Source organism: Microtus pennsylvanicus, chromosome 5 (genome assembly GCF_037038515.1).
Source record: "Microtus pennsylvanicus isolate mMicPen1 chromosome 5, mMicPen1.hap1, whole genome shotgun sequence".
Classification (NCBI taxonomy): domain Eukaryota; kingdom Metazoa; phylum Chordata; class Mammalia; order Rodentia; family Cricetidae; genus Microtus; species Microtus pennsylvanicus.
In genome coordinates, this window is record NC_134583.1 from 120,914,674 (window position 1) to 120,937,986 (window position 23,313).

At 47.0% G+C, this 23,313-nt stretch overlaps 1 protein-coding gene across 1 annotated transcript in view; it reads right to left on the bottom strand.

Moving 5' to 3' along the window:
* The window catches only part of Crtac1 (cartilage acidic protein 1), a 145,118-nt gene that overhangs the window by 56,050 nt on the left and 65,755 nt on the right, over window positions 1-23,313 (bottom strand). The window lies entirely within an intron of this gene.

Genomic DNA, 23,313 nt, shown 5'->3' on the forward strand with positions numbered 1-23,313 from the left:
ACAAGAGCTAGTTCCAGGACAGGCTCAAAAGCTACAGAGAAACCCTGTCTCACAAAACCAAAAAAAAAAGTGACCAAGCCTTAGCCGTTCTCTCCTGCACCATAAAGTTGCTCCACTGTGTCGTCTCTTCCATGACAGACTTTATTCTCTGATACCATTGGCCAAAATGAAATTTTCTTCCCCTAAGTTGCTTCTGTCAGGCATTTTATCAATGGTGAGAAAAGCAACCAATCCAGCGGCTCTCCCTGTTCCCCAGGCCCCTTTGCTGCTGACGCTCTCTGCCTAAGACACTGTCATTCTGCTTCCTCCTGCTGCACTCCACAGCTGGCTCATCTCTCTTAGGTCTCATCTTAAAAGGCAACTCCTCAGAAATCACCCTTTCTCTGTCTCCCACCCCTGCACCCTCCTTCCTGTAGTTATACCCATTTTCTTGTCTATCGCTTGTTTCTCCCAGTAGACCGTGAGAGTCAAGAGGGCAGGACACGTCTATTTTCAGAGTAGACAGAGGGAAGGGGCTAGGGAAGGTACCAGATTATCTCCTTATGGCTGAACAAAAAGCACACTGAGCACAGGCTCCTGGTCTGTCTTTGACCCTTCAGTTTTGGTAATTCCCCAAACATATGTACAAACAGAGCAACGACAGAGAAGATGTGGACAGCTGATAGTCTGGGTAGAGGTAAGAAAGAATAACCAAATATTACAGAAGGAGACAGAAGATCTATTTTTTTTTGTTGCTGTTTTGTGACCTGTGTGAGGGGGAAAATCACTTAGAAAGTCACACAGAGGGATAAGAAAATGCATGCAACCGTAACTATTTATTGTATGCCAGGTACTAGGCTAAATAATTTACACGTGTTATCTCTTTTTATATAATAGAAATATTTTTAGACTTGAAAGGTATGTAACATATCTATTTTGAGAATTAAGAACAGAAAACTATTTTTTTTAAAAAAAATCTACCTGACATTAGTCAAGAGAGAAGCAGGGGCCCTGGCATGGTGACGCACACCTTTAATCCCAGCCCTTGGGAGGCAGAGGCAGGAAAATCTCTACAAGTTTGAGGTCAGCCTGGTTTACAGAATGAGCTTCAGGACAGTCAGGGTTATATAGAGAGACTGTTGTTTCAAAATACAAAACAGACAAACAAACAAGAAAAGTGGAGGTGGGGGGGAGGAAAAGAGAAGGGTATGCGCATACAGAGGTTGAATCCTAGAGACGACTCCACAAAGATGGATGTGAAAGTCAACGAGCCTATAAACAGAAACACACACGGAAACACAGATGAAGGGGTGGGACTCAGGCAAACAGAGATGCATGGAGAAGGGGAATCAGTCAACCTCTAGACTAGAGAGATGCAAAGTGCGATGATTAATTAGGCCTGACTGTCAACTTGATTGGATTTAGAGTCACCATGAAAATAAGCCTCTGGGCCTGCCTAGGAAGGAGTTTCCAGACTGGGTTAGCTAAGGTAAGACGCCCCATCCTAACTGTGGGTGGCACCATTCAAGGCGCGGTCCTGAACTGAATAAAAAGATGCAAATGAGTGGAGTGCCAGCATCATTTTTCTTTCTTCCTGACTTTGAAGCAGCTGCCGGAAGCTCCTACCGCTATGACTCCTCCACTGTGGTGGGCTGAGCTCAAACTGGGAGCCAGATAACTCTCCCTTAAGGTTCCGTGTCAGGTCCTTTGTCAAAGCAATGATGGTGATTAACATTTTTATTTATTTTATTTTATGTGTCTGTTTTGTTTGCATGTATGAATGTACACCGTGTGCATGCCTGGTGCTCAAGGAGGCTAGAAGGGGGCATCCGATCCTGTGGAACGGAAGTGACAGATGGTTGAGAGCCACCATGTGGGTGATGGGAACTGAACCTGGTCCTCTGCAAGAATGGGAAGTTCTCTTAAGCACTGAGCCATCTCTCCGGTCTCTCAAAACAATGATGGAGCTAAGTAATATAGCATGTCACCAGGAGGCTAAGACATTGCCACAGGGAAGCAGTCCCATCTGGTGACTACTTTAGACACTTCCTGTAAACATGTTTTAAATATGTGTTGCATTTTCATGACTATGGGTATAAAAGGAATATTTTCTTCTTGGTCCCATCAATACACCCAGTTATAGGTTAAAAGAAGTGAGTTTCTGATAAAAAGTGACTAGCTAACCATTAGGGAAAAACCTGAAAGACAAACTATCTTTTTGGTACTTGTAACATGAACGGGGGCTAGCTTGTTGTTGGAGTTTTTTGTCCTGCCTGGTACCCCCAGCTGTTTAGCCCCAAAGAAAATCACACATAGATCTCTATAAGTTATAAAGCTGATTGGCCCATTATTTCTAGTCTCTCACTGGCTAACTCTCACATCTTGATTAACCCATTTTTCTGATCTATGTTAGCCATGTGGCTCAGTACCCTTTTCAGTGAGGCAGATCACATCCTGCTGCTTTGGTGGTCTGGGCAGGAGTGGGAGGAATCAACTTCCTCCTTCTCAGAATTCTCCTGTTCTCATTACCTCATTTCTATTTCCTGTCTGGTTTTCCCGCCTATACTTCCTGCCGGGCCAATCAGCGTTTATTTAAAACATGATTGACAGAATACAGACAATTCTCCGGCACCAGGTCCTGAGCAGTAATTAGCAAACTATGGCCTAAAAAACTATGTGTGACCACCTGCCTGCTTTTGTAATAAAGTTTTATTGGAACACAAGCATGCAAATTCATGTATCATGTATAGCTGCTTTGAGCAAAAGATGGGACTGGGTAGTTGCAACAGGGGCTGCATGGCTTAAAAACTGAAAATATCATCTGGCTCTTTGCAGAAAGAAAACCCTGTCAGCCCTGGTCAGAAAGGTTAGCTGTATATACTATCACATATATAACTTCTCATATATATGATTATGTATATTGATTTCTTTCAAAAACTTAATGGCTTAAAGATGATGTAAAATTCATCTTGATATAATAGTTATATATATCTTGAGTCTGGTATGGCTTTATGATTTGCCTGGGTAGTCAAAACATGGTCAAAGTAAAGATGGATCAGTTCTGGTCTTAACCTTTCAGAGGTCTATTGGCTTCCTTCTGTCTCTGAGGAAAGATGGCTACCATGTAAAAAAATCTGATGTTCATAATATATACATATATGTGATATGACATGTAGGGTTATATATATATAACCCTTGTATATTACCATCATAATTAAAAACTCAAAAAATTTAAGTAAGGTATATCAAAAAATAAAAACCCAGGATAGCCAAAACAATCCTATACAATAAAGGATATTCTGGAGGCATTACCATCCCTGACTTCAAACTCTATTACAGAGCTACAGTAATGAAAACAGTGTGGTACTGGCATAAAAACAGAGAAGTCAACCAATGGAATCGTATAGAAGACCCAGATTTTAACCCACAAACCTATGAACACCTCATTTTCGATAAAGGAGCTAAAAGTATACAATGGAAGAAAGAAAGCATCTTCAACAAATGGTGCTGGCATAACTGGATGTCAACCTGTAGAAGAATGAAAATAGACCCATATCTATCACCATGCACAAAACTCAAGTCCAAATGGATTAAAGACCTCAATATCAGCCTGAACACACTGAACCTGATAGAAGAGAAAGTGGGAAGTACCCTACAACAGATGGGCACAGGAGATCGCTTCCTATGTATAACCCCAGCAGCACAGACATTAAGGGCAACATTGAATAAATGGGACCTACTAAAACTGAGAAGCTTCTGTAAAGCAAAGGACACTGTCCCTAAGACAAAAAGGCAACCTACTGACTGGGAGAAGATCTTCACCAACCCCGCAACAGATAAAGATCTGATCTCCAAAATATATAGAGAACTCAAGAAACTAGACTTTAAAATGCTAATTAACCCAATTAAAAAATGGGGCACTGAACTGAACAGAGAATTCTCAACAGAAGAAGTTCAAATGGCCAAAAGACACTTAAGGTCATGCTTAACTTCCTTAGCAATCAGGGAAATGCAAATCAAAACAACTTTGAGATATCATCTTACACCTATCAGAATGGCTAAAGTCAAAAACACCAATGATAGCCTGTGCTGGAGAGGCTGTGGAGGAAGGGGTACCCTCATCCATTGCTGGTGGGAATGCAATCTTGTGCAACCACTGTGGAAATCAGTGTTTCGGTTTCTCAGGAAATTCGGGATCAACCTACCCCTGGACCCAGCAATACCACTCTTGGGAATATACCCAAGAGATGCCCTATCATATGACAAAAGCATTTGTTCAACTATGTTCATAGCAGTATTATTTGTAATAGCCAGAACCTGGAAACAACCTAGATGCCCTTCAATGGAAGAATGGATGAAGAAAGTATGGAATATATACACATTAGAGTACTACGCTGCGGTAAAAAACAATGACTTCTCGAATTTTGCATGCAAATCGATGGAAATAGAAAACACTATCCTGAGTGAGGTATCCCAGACCCAAAAAGATGAACATGGGATGTACTCACTCATAATTGGTTTCTAGCCATAAATAAGGGTCATGGAGACTACAATTGGTGAACCTAAAGAAACTAAATAAGAAGGTAAACCCAAGGAAAAACATATAGTTATCCTCTTGGCTATGGGAAGTAGACAAAATTGCCGGGGAGAAAATTGGGATCTTGGGGGTGGGGTGGGATAGGGGTAAGGGGAGATGGGGAGAGAAAAGTTAGAAGGGAAGGAGGGGGGGAACTTGGGGAAACAGGAGGATTGGGATAAAGGAAGGTTGGACAGGGGAGCACGGAACCACAATTCTTAGTTAAGGGAGCCACTTTAGGGTTGGCAAGAGACTTGACCCTAGAGTGGCTCCCAGGAGCCCATGATGATGTCCCCAGTTAGTCCCTTGGGCAGCTGAGGATAGGCAACCTGAAATGACCCTATCCTATAGCAATACTGACGAATATCTTGCATACCACCATAGAACCTTCATCTGGTGATGGATGGAGATAGAGACAGAGACCCACACTGGAGCACTGGTCTGAGCTCCCAAGGTCCCAATGAGGAGCGGAAGGAGGGAGAAGATGAGCAAGGAAGTCGGGACCACGAGGGGCGCACCCACCCACTGAGACAAGGGGGCTTATCTAGTGGGAGCTCACCAAGGCCAGCTGGACTGTGACTGAAAAAGCATGGGATAAAACCGGACTCTCTGAACATGGCAAACAATGAGGGCTGATGAGAAGCCAAGGACAATGGCACGGGTTTTGACCCTACTTCATGTTCTGGCTTTGTGGGAGCCTAGCCAGTTAGGTTGTTTACCTTCCTAGACATGGACGGAGGGGGGTGGACCTTGGACTTTCCACAGGGCAGGGAACCCTGACTGCTCTATGGACTGGAGAGGGAGGGGGAGAGGAGTTTGGGGGAGGGGGAGAAGGGTGGGAGGAGGGGGAGGGAAATGGGAGGCTGGGAGGAGGCGGATACTTTTTTTCCTTTTCTCAATAAAAAAGAAAAAAAATTAATTTGGGGTTTAGCATTTGGATTTACATTGACACCAGGACAGTGAGGTCCATGTCATGATGCTGTGTCCCAGGACGGAGACTGTAGCGTAAGAACTTTGGCAGAACGAGACTGCATAGAGCAGCTAGGAAGGAGAGTTGATTTTTGTAGACGACCTCTTTGGGACCAACAATGAGCATGTACATGAGCCCTTTAAGAGAGGCACATGATAGAAGGGATGTGGCAGGTGGTCTCCGCATGCGGCCATGACTATTTCCTAGCTACTTAGCATGCACACATCACTCCATCCATCAATGGCCGAAGCCTATTCTTCATCCTCTTGAGTGGGGGATGGCTTTGTGATTTGCCTGGATGGGCAAAGTATGATAAAAAGTGCTGTTTGGCTGGTTCTGGTCTTAGCCTTTCGGAGGCCCATCAGCTTCGATTTGTCTCTGGCAAAGCTGGTTACCATATAAGAAATATCTGATGGTCACGAAACCATCAGGAGCTGCAGAAGTCAGTCAGCCCCGTGGACTAGTGGTGAAGCTGCAGGCAGGTAAGGAAAGACTCCTCAGGCCTTCAGCCCAGCCTGTTGAAGCTGGAAGCTGCAGAGTGAAGATACGCTGGCATTGTGTAGAACAGAAAAACTACCTCAGCAGGTTCTAGACCGGATTCCTGATGCATGGGATGGGAGGAATTATAAATCATCTTTAAGCCACTAAGTTTTTGGAAAGAAATCAGATAACGATGAGCTATTGTCTCAGACCAAAGGGAAAGAAAAATGTATCCCTGGAAAGTAGGAGAAAGGATTACCCATAAATCAGTGGAGTTCGCTAGGCGAACCATTTGAATTCACAACCAGCATTGTCTGTCCAGTGGAAGTCTGGATACAGTTGGCTGGTAGCTGGGTCTCAGGATATCTGATTGTCTGTCCAGAGCCCACAGACGGAAGGTAACAAGGAACACAGGAGCCAGGCACGGCAGTGCGTGCCTGTAATCCCAGTGTGTGGGAAGCTGAGGCAGGAGGCCAGCTTGGGTTACTCTGTCTCAAAAAAACAAACAAACAAAGCCTCCAAGAACAACCCGTCTCCAACAGGGATTCCAGACACCACCCATGTCTGGGTCCCTGCTTTCTTCCTAGCAGCTTATAGTGTGGGTATGAAATACTTCTCATATGCTCATGGGTTTGAAGCCTTGGTCTCCAGTTGATGGCACTGGTTTGGGAGGCTGAGATGTGTAACTTAGTTAGAAGAAGAAGTGATCTGCCAGAGACAGGCCTCTCATGCTGGCCCAAGCTTTCCTCTTCATGTTCTGCTACTGTGTGGACAAGCTGTCTTGCCAGCTCCCACTGCCATTGGCCCAAACTGTTGCGGCGGCCACGCCTGCCCCTCTGTGCTGGACCACATCCTCTGAAACTGCGGGCCTAAGAAGTGCTCTCCTCCGAAGCTGCTTCTCTCGTATGGGACCACAGTGATGAGAGAAGTGACTAAACACAGCTATAGCTAAATGTTTCCCTTTTTTAAATGCACATTTTGAGCACAGATGATCTCTTTGGAAATGTACGTAATGCTCCTTTCCGCTTTTCTCATATTTAATTTGTTGAAAGCCACTGACGTTAAATAGGATCTGAAAACATAAGGGAAGGGCATTCAGACAGCAGCTTCCCAGATTGCATTCGGGAACAGGATCTGTGTGGAGACTGAGATTCACTGTGAGAGGGTGGGGGCTTCAGGGATGGGAAGTTGCTGGGTGTGTCCAGGCTCTGGGCAGGGAAGCCAGCTCAGCAGATGGTATCCAGAAAGAAATGGCCAAGCTGATTTGATCTTGATTTAAGAGTGGGTCAGGGTGAAGAAGACCTCGGAAAGACAATGCTCTATTGAAAACAGTAACTAAGATCAAGGAAAAAGCCCTTCTGTCCTGAGGGGTGGACCATTCTCCAAGAAAGGGATGTGTGGTACTAGAAGGTGAGGCTATTCTGCAGCCACGAGTTTCTGTCTGTGTTCTGTAAAAACTCCACATGGGATGATTGATGTATGTCTCGTTCCAAAAAAGCTCTGTGCTCAGCATGCTCATGGTGCCCTTGGAATTTCCTGTATTTTGATGTGCACAGAAGCACCTGGAAGGCAGAGACCCTCACTGGCATTTCCGTCTCCCACTGTTCCTCAGACTGAGCAGGTGTGTTCGCTCACATTTACTGGATAGACAGCGATGGTGAAGATGAACAAGACCATGACTCTATTCCCCAACGTATTTCCAGGAAAAGAGGGAGACAGGGATGCAGGGATTGCAGAAGCTATCAAAGCAGGGATTCAGGGGCCAGACAGAAGCAGCTAGTCGGGGTTCTTTGATTGTGTGTGTGACAAACACTCAAGCTGACTAGCTGAGGAGTTTCTTGGCACAGATTCCGAACTGTAGGGCCAGCAAGGGTGTAAGCTAGACCTGCAGCTGACTGGAGTGAGGGTTAGCAGCCAGGAACCGCAGGGCTTTATCCTCTTCCCCTCTTCCTCCTCTCACTGCTGGCCTCATTCTCTCACCCCATCCTTCTGTTCAAAAGGCTTGAGCAGTGACAGCGTCCTAGCCTCCTGTATGAGCTCCAGTCTCATCTTGAATAGAAGACATTTTCTTTTTTTCCCCTTTTCTTTTATTTATTTATTTTTTGGATAGGCTATTTCCTTATTACTTTATTTATTATTAGTGTACGTATGTGATGTGTGAGCAGAGTTTGCACATGCCATGATGGGCATGTAGAGGGCGAAGGACAATTTTTTTGGGGAAGCCAGTTCTCTCCTTTCACCTTGCTGAAGCAGGGCCTTTCTTGCTTCGGCCTTACTGTGGGCTCCAGGATAACTGGCCCACATGCTTCCAGGTGATTCTCCTGCCTCTGCCTTCCAGCTTGCTATAGGCATGCTAGGATTAACAGATGCAAGCCACTGCGTCCATTTCTTTAAAAATATTTATCTTTATTTTATGTGTATAAGTATGTTGTCTGCCTGTATATATGTCCACCATGTGTGTGCCTGGAGCCTCTTACATAAAGAACATGTAAGATTCACTGAAACTGGATTTGCAGACAATCGTGAGATACCATGTGGGAACTGGGAATCAAACCTAGGTCCTCTGAAAAAAACAAGTTCTTTTAACCACTGAGCCATTACTCTTGCCCATCCTTTTCTTTCTTCTTTCCTTCCTTCCTTCCTTCCTTCCTTCCTTCCTTCCTTCCTTCCTTCCTTCCTTCCTTTCTTTCTTTTTTAAAACATGGGTTCTGGTACTCAATCTTATGTCAATAGGCTTTGTAGAGCAAATTTTCACCCACTGAGCCATATTGCTGACCCAAGATGCTTCCATTCTTAAGTTCCAGCAGGACAAACTTCAGAGAAGATCTATGATTGGCTCAGTTGGGTTTGTGTGGCAAAGTCAGAGCCAGGAGATGGGAGCCTGTGATTGACAACTTTCAACTAGAAACTGTGTGCCGTTAAGAAGAGAAGTGTCTGGAAAGATGAAGAATGTGTCTCTAGGTGACAGTGACTCATCTAGTCTGTTTTGGAAACATACTCCTCAAGGCCTCCCGAAGGAAGGCAGAGCCTCGCTGGCTCCACTGCGTCCCTGTCTGGAGGAGGTCAGCCCCAAGCATGGAGCAACCATCTGTCTCACTTTGTTCTGGAAATGGGTCTTGATTTCCTTGCAGGATCCTCAGGTATGTGTCCAGAGGGCAGATCTGGGCTATAGACACTGAGTCGGCAGCCATGAGACCAACAGAGAGACTACTTTCTTGGGATTTAGGGAGACCATTAACTGCTTCGTAATAAAGTATTTTAAATACTTACTCAAGTTTTATGGCATGCTATAAATACCCAGGATCTGCCACTTCGAACTGTTGGCCTCTATCAGTTAAGGGGGTATGCCCATTTAGGTCACAGTGGTGGGCACACGGCCTGTAGATGGTTCCTTTTTTTTGGAGCAGAAATGATGAGTCAACCATTGACATCATACCACCCCCCTGCATTGGGATCCCATTTCTAAGCTGGACCCACTGCTAGGTACCATGAAGGATATCTATGGCCTTTGATGTAAGTCTCTGCCCAAGGTCTCAGTCTGGTTTGTCTAAATAGGTGACCCACATCTCAAGTGTTCAGAAGACAGAAAGGCCACTTACACTGGAAATAAAGATGTCATCAAAGTGCATTTGACCTATAAATTGAAGCCTGCATGGGATTTTAATAAGAGATGTATAAACAAAGATTTGTAGAAGAAATGGTTCTGGCTAAGAAACAGATCTGGGAATAGGAAACTTGTTTAGGGAGCTAGGCAGGCTGGCCGGACAACATAACAGTGTGTGTGAGATGGTGGTAGAAATAACAGACAGCAGCATGCATGGAAGCTAGGTTGGGGGCACCTGCAGCATTCCACCGAGGCTTCGGCTCTTTGGTAGAAAACGGAGGCTTCTAAGAAGAGTATACCATTATCCCACAGTGCTATATCAGAAAGCATTGTCATTAGCCAAAGGAGAGAATTAAAACAGTGCAAACCAAGTATGTTGGATTAAACCTGTAATACCAATACTTGGGAGGTCGAGGAAGAAGGATGGTCACAAATCTGAGACCAACCAGGGCCTACATGATGAGTTCCAGGCAAGCCTGAGCATTATAATTCCATGTGGTTCTGCAGAATGCTTCCAAAAGGCTCTTCTGGGCTCACTGAGATTTCTGTTTCTTGCGAGCAAATGATTTCTGAGACAGAATAGATTAGACATCCCCCCCCCACCCCCCAAGAAATCAAGATTTAAAGCAAGAGGTGCAGTCACCAGTGATAAATACTTTAGGATCAAAAATGCCAATGATTGGGCCAGCATATGAGTTTGGGAATTTAGAAGCCATGAGTGACCTTTAAGACGGCTTTTTCCTGAGACAGGACACAGGGGACTTCTTGAGGCTGCAGTGTAGACAATTCATTGAGGATAAAGGGCTCAGAAAGGCCCAGAACATGGCCAGGAGACACAGAGTGATCAAGTGTCTCACTATGCTCCGAGTCCTGGACATGTGTGTGGCAGTGGATTGCCAGGACGCCTGGGCAAGGTGAGGAGGAAGCAGAAGAAACAGGCATCAAGTGCATTAATTTGCTGGTCCTGAAACTGTGAGGAAAGAAGCCAAGATGGGTAAGGTGTGAGGGAGCGATCAAAAAGTGATACCTGGAGACCTCGGTCTCCTCATTGGCCAATGGGTGAGATTTCTCTTTGAGAAGAGGGAATGGCAGCTAGCTTGAGGAAGGAAGACCTGGGACAGTGAGTAAGACATGATCTCAGAGGGGGACGTTGGACCACTGGAGTAACGGTCAGCTACAGCGCATCAGGTACGGACTTCAGCCTCACTAAGATGACTGACTCTATCCTGGAGAGGGGAAGCCACGTAAGGGAGCCAGAGCAAGATGGGCTCTGTGGAGGTACCACCAAGTGACAAGGAGAGCACTGGACTTGGTGACACAAAATACAGGCTGATAGAGCTGAGGAACTCAGAATGGAAGGGAAACAGCCTGAGGCAGCTCCCTAGTTATGTGGGGACTCTTTCCACCCACCAATGTCCAGCCTCAGCGCCTTGTAAAATGAGAATACCAACGCCTGTTTGCATTCTGGGCAGGTGTGCTTTGGACCTCAAGATGGTTGTACTGCCTTGTGGCCCAGAGCACATGCTCGGTAGACACTGGTTAGCAAGACCGTCTTCTGACCAATACATAATGATAGCTCAATAAATATTTCTGAAAGGCTGAATTATTATTATTACCAGGCTAGCCTTGAGCACAGGAGACTGAGCTCCACAGTGTTCTTGACCATATTTTATTTTTCTAACCCCAAATACAGGCTTGATAAACATCCTGCTTATATGCATGAGGATTCATTTTCCTCATCTACAAAGCGGAGCTAATAATATTTGGTCTACCTCAAGGTCAAATGAAATAATACATGTAAACAATGATACAGCCATTGGTTTTACACACACACACACACACACACACACACACACACACACACACACACACACCCCTTTTGTCTACAGCAGAGGCAGTTGCTTGAGCCCTTCCAGGAGCTCTGTCTCTTCTACCAAGCTCAACAGAAGTGGACAGATAGGATCTGTGGGCTGTAAGAATGCCCTGGTTAAGAGAGAAGATAGGCATTGTTGAGGACCTGGTCAGCAGGTGGCTAAGGTTTTCTCTCCCAGGGTGGAATCTGTGTCTGGGCATAGACTGGAGATGGACAGGGGCTGCTGTAAGCCAGCCTGTTCTGATGTCTGCACTGGACAAGCAAAGAGATACAAAGTCGGAGGCTTTCATAAGAGCCAATGAGTGTACAAGTTTTGGTAAAGAGTAGGGCCGACAATGCAAAGACAAGGATTAGTTAAGCTTATGTTGATTATAGCTCAGCAGGGAACGGCAATGGCCATCTACAGATCAGAAAGCGCCTGCCTTCGGGCTTGGGGCTCTGTCTAACCAAGGTCCTGGACCACAAGCTAGCTTGATGAAATTCCCCCATGATGAGCTATTTGGGATTTGTAATATAAATTACCATTCAAGTCCCCCGTGTCTGTCAAGACACACGGACCACACTGCATTGGACTCCGTCTTCCTTCACTTGCTGGAATCTCTATCAGCTCTGTCCATACTTGTGCGCATCTGTTTGCTCGCTTTCCCTGGCTACCCCATCTCAATAGGGAAATCAAGTTCCTGCTAGTGTTCCCTCTCATGCTGCAGCTAATGGGGTACGCCTGGCTGTGTCTTGAGAAATAATGGCTGGAGGAAGCAGCGAAAGCCTTCTAGTTGCTATGGAGTGTTAACTGATGAATTCAGCTCTTCATTTTGATTGGGAGGAAATAGTTCTAGAAGAGACTCTCGCTTTAAAAAAAATATAGAGCTGCCAACAACGAAATGTGTTCATTCCGAGGGGTCTTTGTTGCCAAGCTGGCTTCAATTCCCTTAGCCATGCATTAACACTAATCAGAATCTGGCTGTTGGAGAAAATGCGCATTAAAGTTTAGGGAGAGGAAATGTTGTGTGTTAAGTATTAGGGAGAAAGTACCAAATTGGACCCAGAGATTTATTTCTTGAAAGTGCTTGCTATATAAAAAATTACCTACCTGACTGGCAGTTAAGATAAACAGCTATGCTAATTACAAATGAAAGGTACAAGACTATAATCTAAGATATTAGGTCAACAGGCATTTTATGATTGGAATCCTCCATTCAGAATAAAAGCCTCACTAGGTCTGGCTGAGCTTTCCTAACTGCACGAAGTGGATATGCACCACCTAACGTGTAAGTGTGGGGACTGGAGGCATCATTTAGGAAAATGTTAAAGATATAATGGGGAGGGGAATCCCAGCTCCTTAAATAAGAGTCTATATTTTAACAAGGGCGTTCATGTGCACATCAAAATTGCAGAGGAGCGGCTGAAGAGATAGCTCAGTTGGTAAATAAAGTCTTGCAGTGCAAGCAAGAAGACCTGAATTCAATACCTAGAACTCTTAAAAGGCTGGGTATGTGACATGCTTGTAATCATAGCGTCAGGGAGACAGAGACAGAAAAACTGCTGGGACTTGCTGGACAGCCAGCCCAGAATAATGAGCGAGAGCCAAGGAGAGACCCTGTTTCAAAGCAACAAGTTGGAGATGACACTTGGGGTTGAGCTCCGGTTGCTCCCCCCCTACATACATCCACACAAGTGTGACCTATACATACATACTCACACATGAAAACACACAGATTAAAAAAAATAGTTGAAAAAATTAGGAAGGCTAATATGGATCAGTATACCTCAGAGAAGAGACTATAGACGATTACATTCGAAATTCCTAGGAACTAGGAATGTAAATCCCAGAACAAGTGCCAGTCAGCCAGCAGCGGACTCTGTTTGGAACCCAGGTGGCTTTCACATTCATCAAAAGGTGAGCCCATCTCCAGTCCTTCCCATCTCCTTTAAGAACCAGCTTACATGGGTGTTCCCAGGCCAGCATTAAGAGGACCCGGATGGAGCTTGTCTCGGCTGTTTAGGCATTTATAGCAGCAACGCTGCAGTTGAACACATTGGAAACAAGCTGTGTGTGGCGTGAATAGCCAGAAGGATAGTATTGATTAATTCACTGTGCACAATGGACTCGAGCTTCCCTCCCACACTTGTGAATATACGTCCTCCCTGAGGGTAGAGGACAACAGACGCATTGTCTCCATCCTTCCCAGTCCTGGAGAGCAGCAAATTCCCACTTGGATCCACTATTTTTTTCTCTGAGTCCCTGGATGGAGCCCAGGCTAAGAGCAGACACCCTGGTGTCCCCACTCTCGGCAGACAGCAGCCCTGTGACTTATTTCACGAGCCTTTTCCTCTTTGTACCCACCAACCCTTTCAAGGACCGTGTGGACCTGCGCTTTGAAACTATCCCCACATCCAGATGCCATGGTTCAGTAAGGGTCAGATCAAGCCTGGGCATCTGCAAGCGCTCTGCCCTTTGGGACGGCACACGCATTCTTCTCCTTGTGATGTGGGCGTTTAGTTCCTTTGGAAAGAAAAGGATTTGGACTACAGCACTCGTTTAGAGATAAGAGAAACCAGCCGGCATCGTTTGAAATTCAGTGTGTGACAAGCAGAGACGGGACAGCATAGAACGGAATCCTCCTGGATGTCTCTGATGATTTGTAGCCTCAACAAATGGCCAGAAGCAGCACGCCCAACAGTGGCCCTTCAATGGGATGGTGTCTATTGTGGGATGGCTCGTCCTGGCCCTGAGGTTCGACTTTCAGAACCAGAGGCACCTGCAATCCTCACCCCCTGAAGGCCCAGGCAGGCCCTGGCATATCACTTAGCTTTCCCACACTGATGGCTTGGTTCTCTCAGCAAGAAAGCTGAACCATCATTTACCTCCCTACCTTAAATGTCAAACTAAGCCTGAGGTTAGTCATGTGCCCAAGTCTCACAGCTAGGAAGTGGCAGGCTGGTGCTTGGATTTGGTTCCTTCAGCTCTCAATTCCAGCTTCTTCCCCCCAGCCACCATGTCTTCTTTTCTTCCTGCTCTGAAAACTAACATTTTAACTAGATCAGGGATTCCTTTTGGCAGAGCTTTCTCCACATTATACCGGTGGGTGCAGAGGGAGCACGTGATACCCGCTCAGCAGGTGCGGTCCACCCCCACCCAAAAATACCCACAAAAGCCGAGTTATGACTTTTTTACGGTGTGCCTCGGGCAAATTCTCTGGAGGTGTAGCTGAAAAATCGGAGCCAGATGGCTGTTGTGGAGAAGTCCCCAGTCCCCACAGCTCGGAGGCCAGGCAGGCGCCTTGGGAAGGGATCTCTGCGGCTGAGGAATACCAACCACGCTCTGGACCTCAGTCCTCTGCGGCTCCTGGTTGTAATGTAACAGCACAGTTCTAACCTGGCACTGCCCCCACTCCCCAAAAAGGCTGCTAGGGCGATTCTCAGGAGAGGACCTGTGGCAGGCACAGTGTCTAGGAGGCCTTGCTGCTCACCTGGAGAGTCCCCTGCGGGCCCGGATGGAGATGGTGATAAAGCAGTCTGTGTGACAGCGCAAATAAGGCTCCTGTCCATACCATCATTAGACTCCACAGATAAATGCGGCCCTGTTGTCAGAAATGACAATCTGGGTGTTACAAATAACCGACTTGCCATCGTGATTTCTGGAGCTGAGACTGGAAGGAAAGTGGAAGACCTGAGCTTCTAGAAGTTCCGAGGGTCGCCAGAGAGCAGAGCGGGTGGGTCCCTGCCTGACCTTGCTTGCCGTGGGAAGGAGTAAGTAGGCACCCTTGATGCTAGTATTTCAAGAGCTCTGGCACATTCCCTGTGCACACCTCTTCATGTGGAGAAGTCATACAGAGCCTAGGGTTGGGCCACACAGAAGCAGGGACTGGTACTAATCTGCTGGCCACTGTAACCAAAGACCACAATGGCTCAACACAGAAATGTTACCTCTCACCACTCTGATGACCAGATTCTGACAGTAAAGGGGCTGACCATGCGGTATTCCCTACCAAGGCTCTGCCTGCTACCAGTCCCCACCGCACCCTGTTTTGGTGGCTGTAGGGTTGCTTGGCTTATGGAAACATCTTCCCAAGGTCATGAGCTCTGTCACACTTTTGCTCCATAAGATAAAGTGAATGCGCTGCATGGACCAGGAAGTGGATGGAGATTTGGGTGGTTACCAACCACCAACTCTGGATGAACACTGATTTCCTAGAAAATGTATTGGTGAGGCTCCTAATAGCAGCAGCTGGGTAGGAGACGCGGCTGCACAGGCTTGTTGGGTTTTCCTGGCACTTAGTGATGAGTCACTCTTTCCTTTCCTCAATCAGGAACAAGCCCCAAAGGTCCACACTCCTCCTGCTCTGTGTTCTGTGCACCCGCAAGACTCCCAGATGCTCCTCTGGACCCCAGGGCCCGAGGAAGATGAGATGGGCTCTAGGTCCTGGACCAGCATCCACCACAGCAGCTCCTCCAGAGCCCAGGGCCCGAGGAAGATGAGATGGGCTCTAGGTCCTGGACCAGCATCCACCACAACAGCTCCTCCAGAGCCCAGGGCCCGAGGAAGATGAGATGGGCTCTAGGTCCTGGACCAGCATCCACCACAGCAGCTCCTCCAGAGCCCAGGGCCCGAGGAAGATGAGATGGGCTCTAGGTCCTGGACCAGCATCCATCACAGCAGCTCCTCCAGAGCCCAGGGCTCGAGGAAGATGAGATGGGCTCTAGGTCCTGGACCAGCATCCACCACAGCAGCTCCTCCAGAGCCCAGGGCCTGAGGAAGATGGGATGGGCTCTAGGTCCTGGACCAGCATCCACCACAACAGCTCCTCCAGAGCCCAGGGCCCGAGGAAGATGAGATGGGCTCTAGGTCCTGGACCAGCATCCAACACAACAGCTCCTCCAGAGCCCAGGGCCTGAGGAAGATGAGATGGGCTCTAGGTCCTGGACCAGCATCCACCACAACAGCTCCTCCAGAGCCCAGGGCCTGAGGAAGATGAGATGGGCTCTAGGCCCTGGACCAGCATCCACCACAACAGCTCCTCCAGAGCCCAGGGCCTGAGGAAGATGAGATGGGCTCTAGGCCCTGGACCAGCATCCACCACAACAGCTCCATACCCCTGATTTGTTTGTAAGATTTTCTTTCTGTTCCAAAGCATTTTACCGAGAGGCTGAGGTCTGCAAAGCACAGTTCTCTGTACCCCACTGCTCGAGGCTATTGGGGCAGGAGCCCCATCTCTGCAGGCAGAACACTGAGCTTGGATCTCCTCACTGTCCTTTTCCCCTTCCATGTCCTTGAGCAAGTCACTTGACATCTCTGAGCATCCTGTTCCTCAACAGTGTAATGGGATATCAATAATCACCATCTCACAGGGCTCTTGGGGGAAGTGGGTGAGACAATGCACCTATAATGCTTAAAACACACTCGGCAAAGAATGGACGTCATTTCCCCCTGTCTTCACTGTGCATGCCCCCACTGCTCAGCCCCCCTGATACTCCATCTGCAACGTCTGGGAAGTGAAGATGTTCATCCAGAACAGGTGTCCAGCTGTTTCCCTCGCTACAGCCTCCAGAAGAGACGGCTGGCAGCCCTGGGCAACGATGTGCAACGCCACTCTCCCTAGCTCACAGATGAGGGTTCTGCCATCCAGACAGTACCCAGAGGGTCCCCCATTATATGCATGGGTGTGTAGTGATGTATCCAAGCTGCAACCAAGGTCTCCAACAGGATCCCCCCAAAGGCTGTGATGGAGACATGTGACTTTCTGAACATCTTTGATAACTGCAGATGTTTATTTACGCACATCTGTGGGCTTCTAGTGACCTTGTAATAGGTCGCTGCAAGGACAGTAGCCAAGCACCACTCACCAGAAGGGGCCACCCACCCAAGTGGCAAAGAGCTGCGAGCATGCTTCTGCGAAGGGCCCCCAATTACCCTTGCTTCCAGATTAGATTCAACCCATGAGCTCCAGGAGGCTGACTGACTGACACCGAACCCTCCGCTCTACTCCCAAACAGCTGCTTGGAGCACAGATTCTGATTGAGTTTTAGAATGCATCATAATGACAGCTTAGCATGTATTGACTGCTTACTGCCTGCCAGGCATCGGGCTGAGAACTTCATATGCATGTTCTCACATTCCCCCAAATGAACCTATTATCCTTTTTTACAGATGAGGTATAGGAGCTCAAGCGACTTCCAGAAGGTCATTTAGCTACAAAGTGACAATGCATGGCTCTGGCTGGGATTTGCATTTCTCTGGAGGCTGTGCACCTCATCCATGCAGAGTTCCTCTCTAGAGCTCTTTGGGAAAGGATTGTGACTGACTCAGCTTTACATCTTTTTTCCTCTTTGGGGGGGGGGGGAGGGGGTCAGGGCTTTATCCTCACCATTAATCATCAGTGTACTAAATAGCAAAAGTAGTACTTACAACAAAACCACAAAGCCCACCATCACTACCACCACAAAACAAAGGAAACTTTGTGTCCGATTCCATGGTTAGGCTCCTTAAAAGGACAAAGCTAATAGGATCTCTACATTTTGCTCAGAGACACAGTGGTGTGCCAGGGTGGTAGAAATGAGCTCCAATGGAGGAGTCCCACGGGAAGAACTGGGTACTCAATTCTAAGGGGAGAGGAGAGAGGTATCTATCTGGGAGACACCCACAAAAAGCAATGTTTGTTTGCTCATTCCTTCTTTTCTTTCTGTTTGAGACACAGTCTCTTTAGGTAGTCTTGGCTGTCCTGAAATGTGCAATGTAGATCAGGCTGGCCCCAAACTCACAGAGATCTACCTGTCTGCTTCCTTTCCATACACTGGGATAAAAGGCTTACATCACCACACTGGGCCCCAAAAGGCAACATTTCAAAAATGCCTTGGGACAAGAAAGTATGTAGTATCTGTGGTTGTGTGTGTGTATGTGTACTGTTTGTACTGTATGTGTGTGTGTACCGTGTGTACTGTATGTGTGTATGTATACCATGTGTACTGTATGTGTCTATGTATACCGTGTGTACTGTATGTGTCTATGTATACCGTGTGTACTGTATGTGTGTATGTATACCGTGTGTACTGTATGTGTGTATGTATACCGTGTGTACTGTATGTGTGTATGTATACCGTGTGTACTGTATGTGTCTATGTATACCGTGTGTACTGTATGTGTGTGTGTATACCGTGTGTACTGTATGTGTGTGTGTATACCGTGTGTACTGTATGTGTCTGTGTATACCGTGTGTACTGTATGTGTGTGTGTATACCGTGTGTACTGTATGTGTCTATGTATACCGTGTGTACTGTATGTGTGTGTGTATACCGTGTGTACTGTATGTGTGTATGTATACCGTGTGTACTGTATGTGTGTATGTATACCATGTGTACTGTATGTGTGTATGTATACCGTGTGTACTGTATGTGTGTATGTATACCGTGTGTACTGTATGTGTGTATGTATACCGTGTGTACTGTATGTGTCTATGTATACCGTGTATACTGTATGTGTTAGAATTCTTAGAAGCAGGAGAGAGATAACAGAGGAGCTGCAGAAAGGGGTGATGAGAAAGGATTCTTCCATTATGGCCCTGAGAAAGCCGGATTCCTGCTGCTGCTGCTGCTGCGGCAGCGACACCAGCAGCATCAACAGCTGTTGCAACAGCAGTGGCTGATAATTCATGCAGACCTACTATGAGCCACTGACTTCTACCTGAATTAACTCATCTAATTTTCGCACGTGGTAGGGCAGGAATCATTCATTATTCGTCTTTGATTTACGGATGAGGAAGCAAGGCTCGGCACGGTCCAATAACCGGGTAACGTGATGAGGGTGCACAGCTGAAAGGCGGCCCAGTTCAAACCACCACAGCTTTCTTGCTTTTCCTATCACCCGGGTGTTACCTGCCTCGGTCTTCTGCAGGCGATGCATTTTTGATGCAGGGAGGGCTGACCCCGGCGTTGTCTGTGTCTACTACATTAGACTAAAACAGGCACTCTGTCTGCCTCTAGGAGTCTGCGTTTGGTGGGTGAGTTATCAAAGGCCCAGTGAGTGTACATAGGTGTGATGGTGGGCTGAGACACCAGAAGTGGTAATGGTTACCATTTCCTATGCCAACTAGAGGTGGATTTGAAGTTGGGGGTCCCAGGGCAGGTCCCCTAAAGTCCCCCCTGTGTCTACAGCACCCCCAAGGTTACAAGGCCCTTCCTCACCTCCTCCACCCCCTGTCGGGACTTTGTTGCCATCCTAGTAGAAGAGAGTCCTCTGGAAGCAGGATGTCCACTGCAGGGTCATTTTTACCAGAAACCTCTAGTGCATTTTAGGTGAAGGATGCAGCTCCAAACAGAACTGGGTGTTCTGTACCTTCTCAAGCTGGGGAGAAGATGAGCCCATCACTTGCCAGTTGGCAAAGGAAGGGGACAATTTCTTCTCCCACAAAGATATTTCAGGGCATTTAACAGAGAGCGAGGGAAAGAGGAAAGGCGTTCAGTAACGTTAGAAATGAGCCACCTTTAGAAACTGTCCCTCTCTCCACGGCTCAATGTGCAGCCCCAACACACACTTGGGGGGGGGCTACAGCAGGCCTTTATTTAAAAAATATATCTCATCCTTTTGGAACAGTTTAGGTTCACAGCAAAACTGAGCAGGAAGGCCATAGATCCTTATCTGTCGCCCCCCAGCCCAGCCTCTGTCATCCCATCCGTGGCACATTTGTTACAACGATGAGACTACACTGGTATGCCATTACCAGTCAGAGCCCAGGGTTTGCTCTTGGTGTCGCATGTACCGTTTCTTCTGACAGGGCAAGAAAGGGTGACCGGCTGGTAGCCATCAGGTAGGGCAAAGCCTAGGCTGGTACTCAGCCCTAGTCCCTATCAGTTGGTACACCCACATTTTCTTTGCTAAAAATACAATGTCTTGGTCTTGGGGGCAGCGGATAACAACAGAGAGGGGCAGGAGAGATCTGCTAGGAAACCAACAGAAATATGGCCAATGGACTCCGAAAAGCTATGACTGCCTCCCCCTACTGCTGTGAGTGGTCTGTCCGGCAGTTGATTTGCATTCTTAAAGACGCTGAGGTGAGTGGGGGAAACTCAGAAGTCTGAGGACAGCAGAACTCTCTACTTAGGTGCACGAAGAGAGTGTCAAAGAGCAGCAAGCCTCTGGAGGTGACATGAAGTCTGGGGGAAGACGGCCCTAAGAAGAATGCGGCTGTTGCACTTGTGAACTCCGGCGGTAGATATCTGTACAAGACCTACACAAGATGAAGCTCGCCCAAATTTCCACACAGCCCAGGGAGGAGCTACTGGCAGTCGATAGGGCTGGGGAGGAAAATCGTTCTTCTTTGAGGGTGTGGCCAGTGGTAGGTTTCCCACCCTTGAGTGGATAGCTCTGCATCCATGTACACATGGGCCGTGCTGACAGGGCTTAGTGAGCCATCAAAAAATAAAGAAGTTGGGAGATAAAGAGGTGTAGGGTAAATCTGGAGGGAGCTGAAGGGAGAAATAGGGTGTTTATGATTACATTTCATTATATACATGTGAAATTCTCCAGGAATAATAAAGATGTGTGTGATGTTGGGAGCCTGTGTCCAGGTGTTTCTAAGACCACTCCAGGTCCAGGGATTTGCTGAGAGGCCACTCAAGACTCAGCCTAGAATCCCACTCATTGCTAAGATGTGTTGAAAAGATGCAAAGCAAAATGAGCAAAGAGAAAAGGCACGCGGGTGAGCCTGAGGTTACCAGACACCCGCTTCCAAGTGTCCTCTCCCCGCAGAGCACACAGACAGCGCTTAATTTCCCCAGCAACGAGTTGTGACAACATGTGTGAAATGCTGTCCGCCAGGAAAGCTCATTAGAGACGCGGTGCCTGGGGTTTTTATGGGGGGCTGGTCCCACAGGCACCCTGAGCCTAGCACATACCAAGAAGCCTGTCTCCCAGAAGGAAAGCGAACCTTCAACATAAACCACACTGTTTATATCAGCAGCTTAGTTAGGCACAGTGAGCCAAGCATATCTGTTCTGGGGATGGTGGGAAACCGCCTCAAATCCAAGTTCCCAGATACCAGCCAAAGGCCAACCTTGCTGGCAGGTCTTTCTAAGAATAGCAGTCTCAGGCCTGCTGTGGTATGTTCTGCACAGCCTACTTGGCTGCTTGGCACATAGCAATGCTTAACCATCTTCGGCTTTTATTGTCACAATGTCATACACTCAGGTCTATCTCTGCAGCAAGGAGAATCCATCATATCGTCTCTACTATGCCCCAAGTCAAAGGAGGTACCCAGTCGGAGAACGGAGAACAGGTGCCTCGATATACGTTCAGGTGTGCTACCTGTATCTCTAGCACGTTTTCATGATGGCTTCCGTGCACACAAGCATGTATCTGAGGTAATAGGAGCGCTCACACAAGCTTGCCCTTTCTAATGTTGAACTGCTATTCTTTCGACTCAGATTTAGTTTGCCATTTTCCATTTTGATGGCCATGCCTTCCAAGTCCAGCTGAGTCACTGGTGGAAATAGGTTCAATGAGGAACGGCTCTAGTTTGAGCGCTCTTTCTAGCTCATAAATCAACCTCTGGGATAGGATTCTAGCTAAGAGAAAGATCATTTGTGCTTATAGGCCAACATATTCAGTGTGATGAAGTATGGAAAGACTGTTAACTGCTTCACTAAAATTAAAGTAAACAAGAGCATTCTGCCAGCCCACTAGCCAGATGCCATCTCACAGGAAACAAAGGAGTGGAGAGTAGATTAGCCTTGGCTGCCCAGTGCTTGCTGCAATGACACTACACAGAGCCCTAACCCTTTAGAAGCCATTAGTTTGAAGCCACTGACTGTTCTTTAATCTTTCTGTCTGTTCCCCACTGCCCTGCTTGAAATACTTTGCCTGTTGTCTTTTTGACTGTCTCATTTTTCTGGGCTCGCCATAGGTTATTAAGAGCACAGTTGCACCTTGTTCTGGAGGTTTTTTTTTCTTTTTTTAGATGGCCAGGTGTGCCCCTCCTCTGCCTTCAGCTGTGCTTCCTGGTAGGCCGGATGGAAAAGATGGAGGGCATGAGGAACTGTAAACTCTGCCTTCACTCTCTCGCTCATACTGTGTTCCACCGCACAACCACCTCCCCCACTTTTCATTCCCTCTGAAAACAGGTAGAACAACAACACTGAGACGCAAGACTTGAACAATTAGTGGAAATTCCACGAGAGGTCTACATTCCTAGGTTATTTCTATGCCGTTGAACCAATGTATACATTTTAGCTATCTAAACTTTTCTGTATATGTATGGAATCAGACAAACAGTATCTTAAGTATTAAAAAATATGAATAAGCTGTCTGGGTCTCAGGTAGGGGAGAACAGAGAGAAGGGACTTTGCATGTAAGGTAAAGCACAAGATCATGTGGAAATTATTAACATCTGTGAGGACTTCTAGGTCCAAAGCCCAACTGCACTAGAAGTACCCAGCTCTTCCTCCTCCCCCTGTGGTGATGGGAATTCTCATGGCTGAGGAGGTAGCTCAGGTGGCAGAATACTCTTCTAGTGGACATGAAGCCCTGGGTTTAGTCCCCAGCACCATATAAAACTGGGCATGCGGGTGTGTTGTAGTCATACGTTGGGCGCCGCCATCTGTCATAGCCACATGTTGGGGTGACATCTGCTAGGGTCCAGCTTCTGTGGATTTGTACATTCCAGGTGAGGGGTGTGTGGATTAGACATGTTAGGTTGAATAGACAGAGAAACAAAAAAGATACAGAGACATAGGATAGTACCTGGAGGACAACTCAGTGAATGTACCCATATTTATTTCTTATGATCTTTAAATAGCCCAATCCAAAAATGGGGAAGATAGCAAAAGACTTTTTTTTTTAA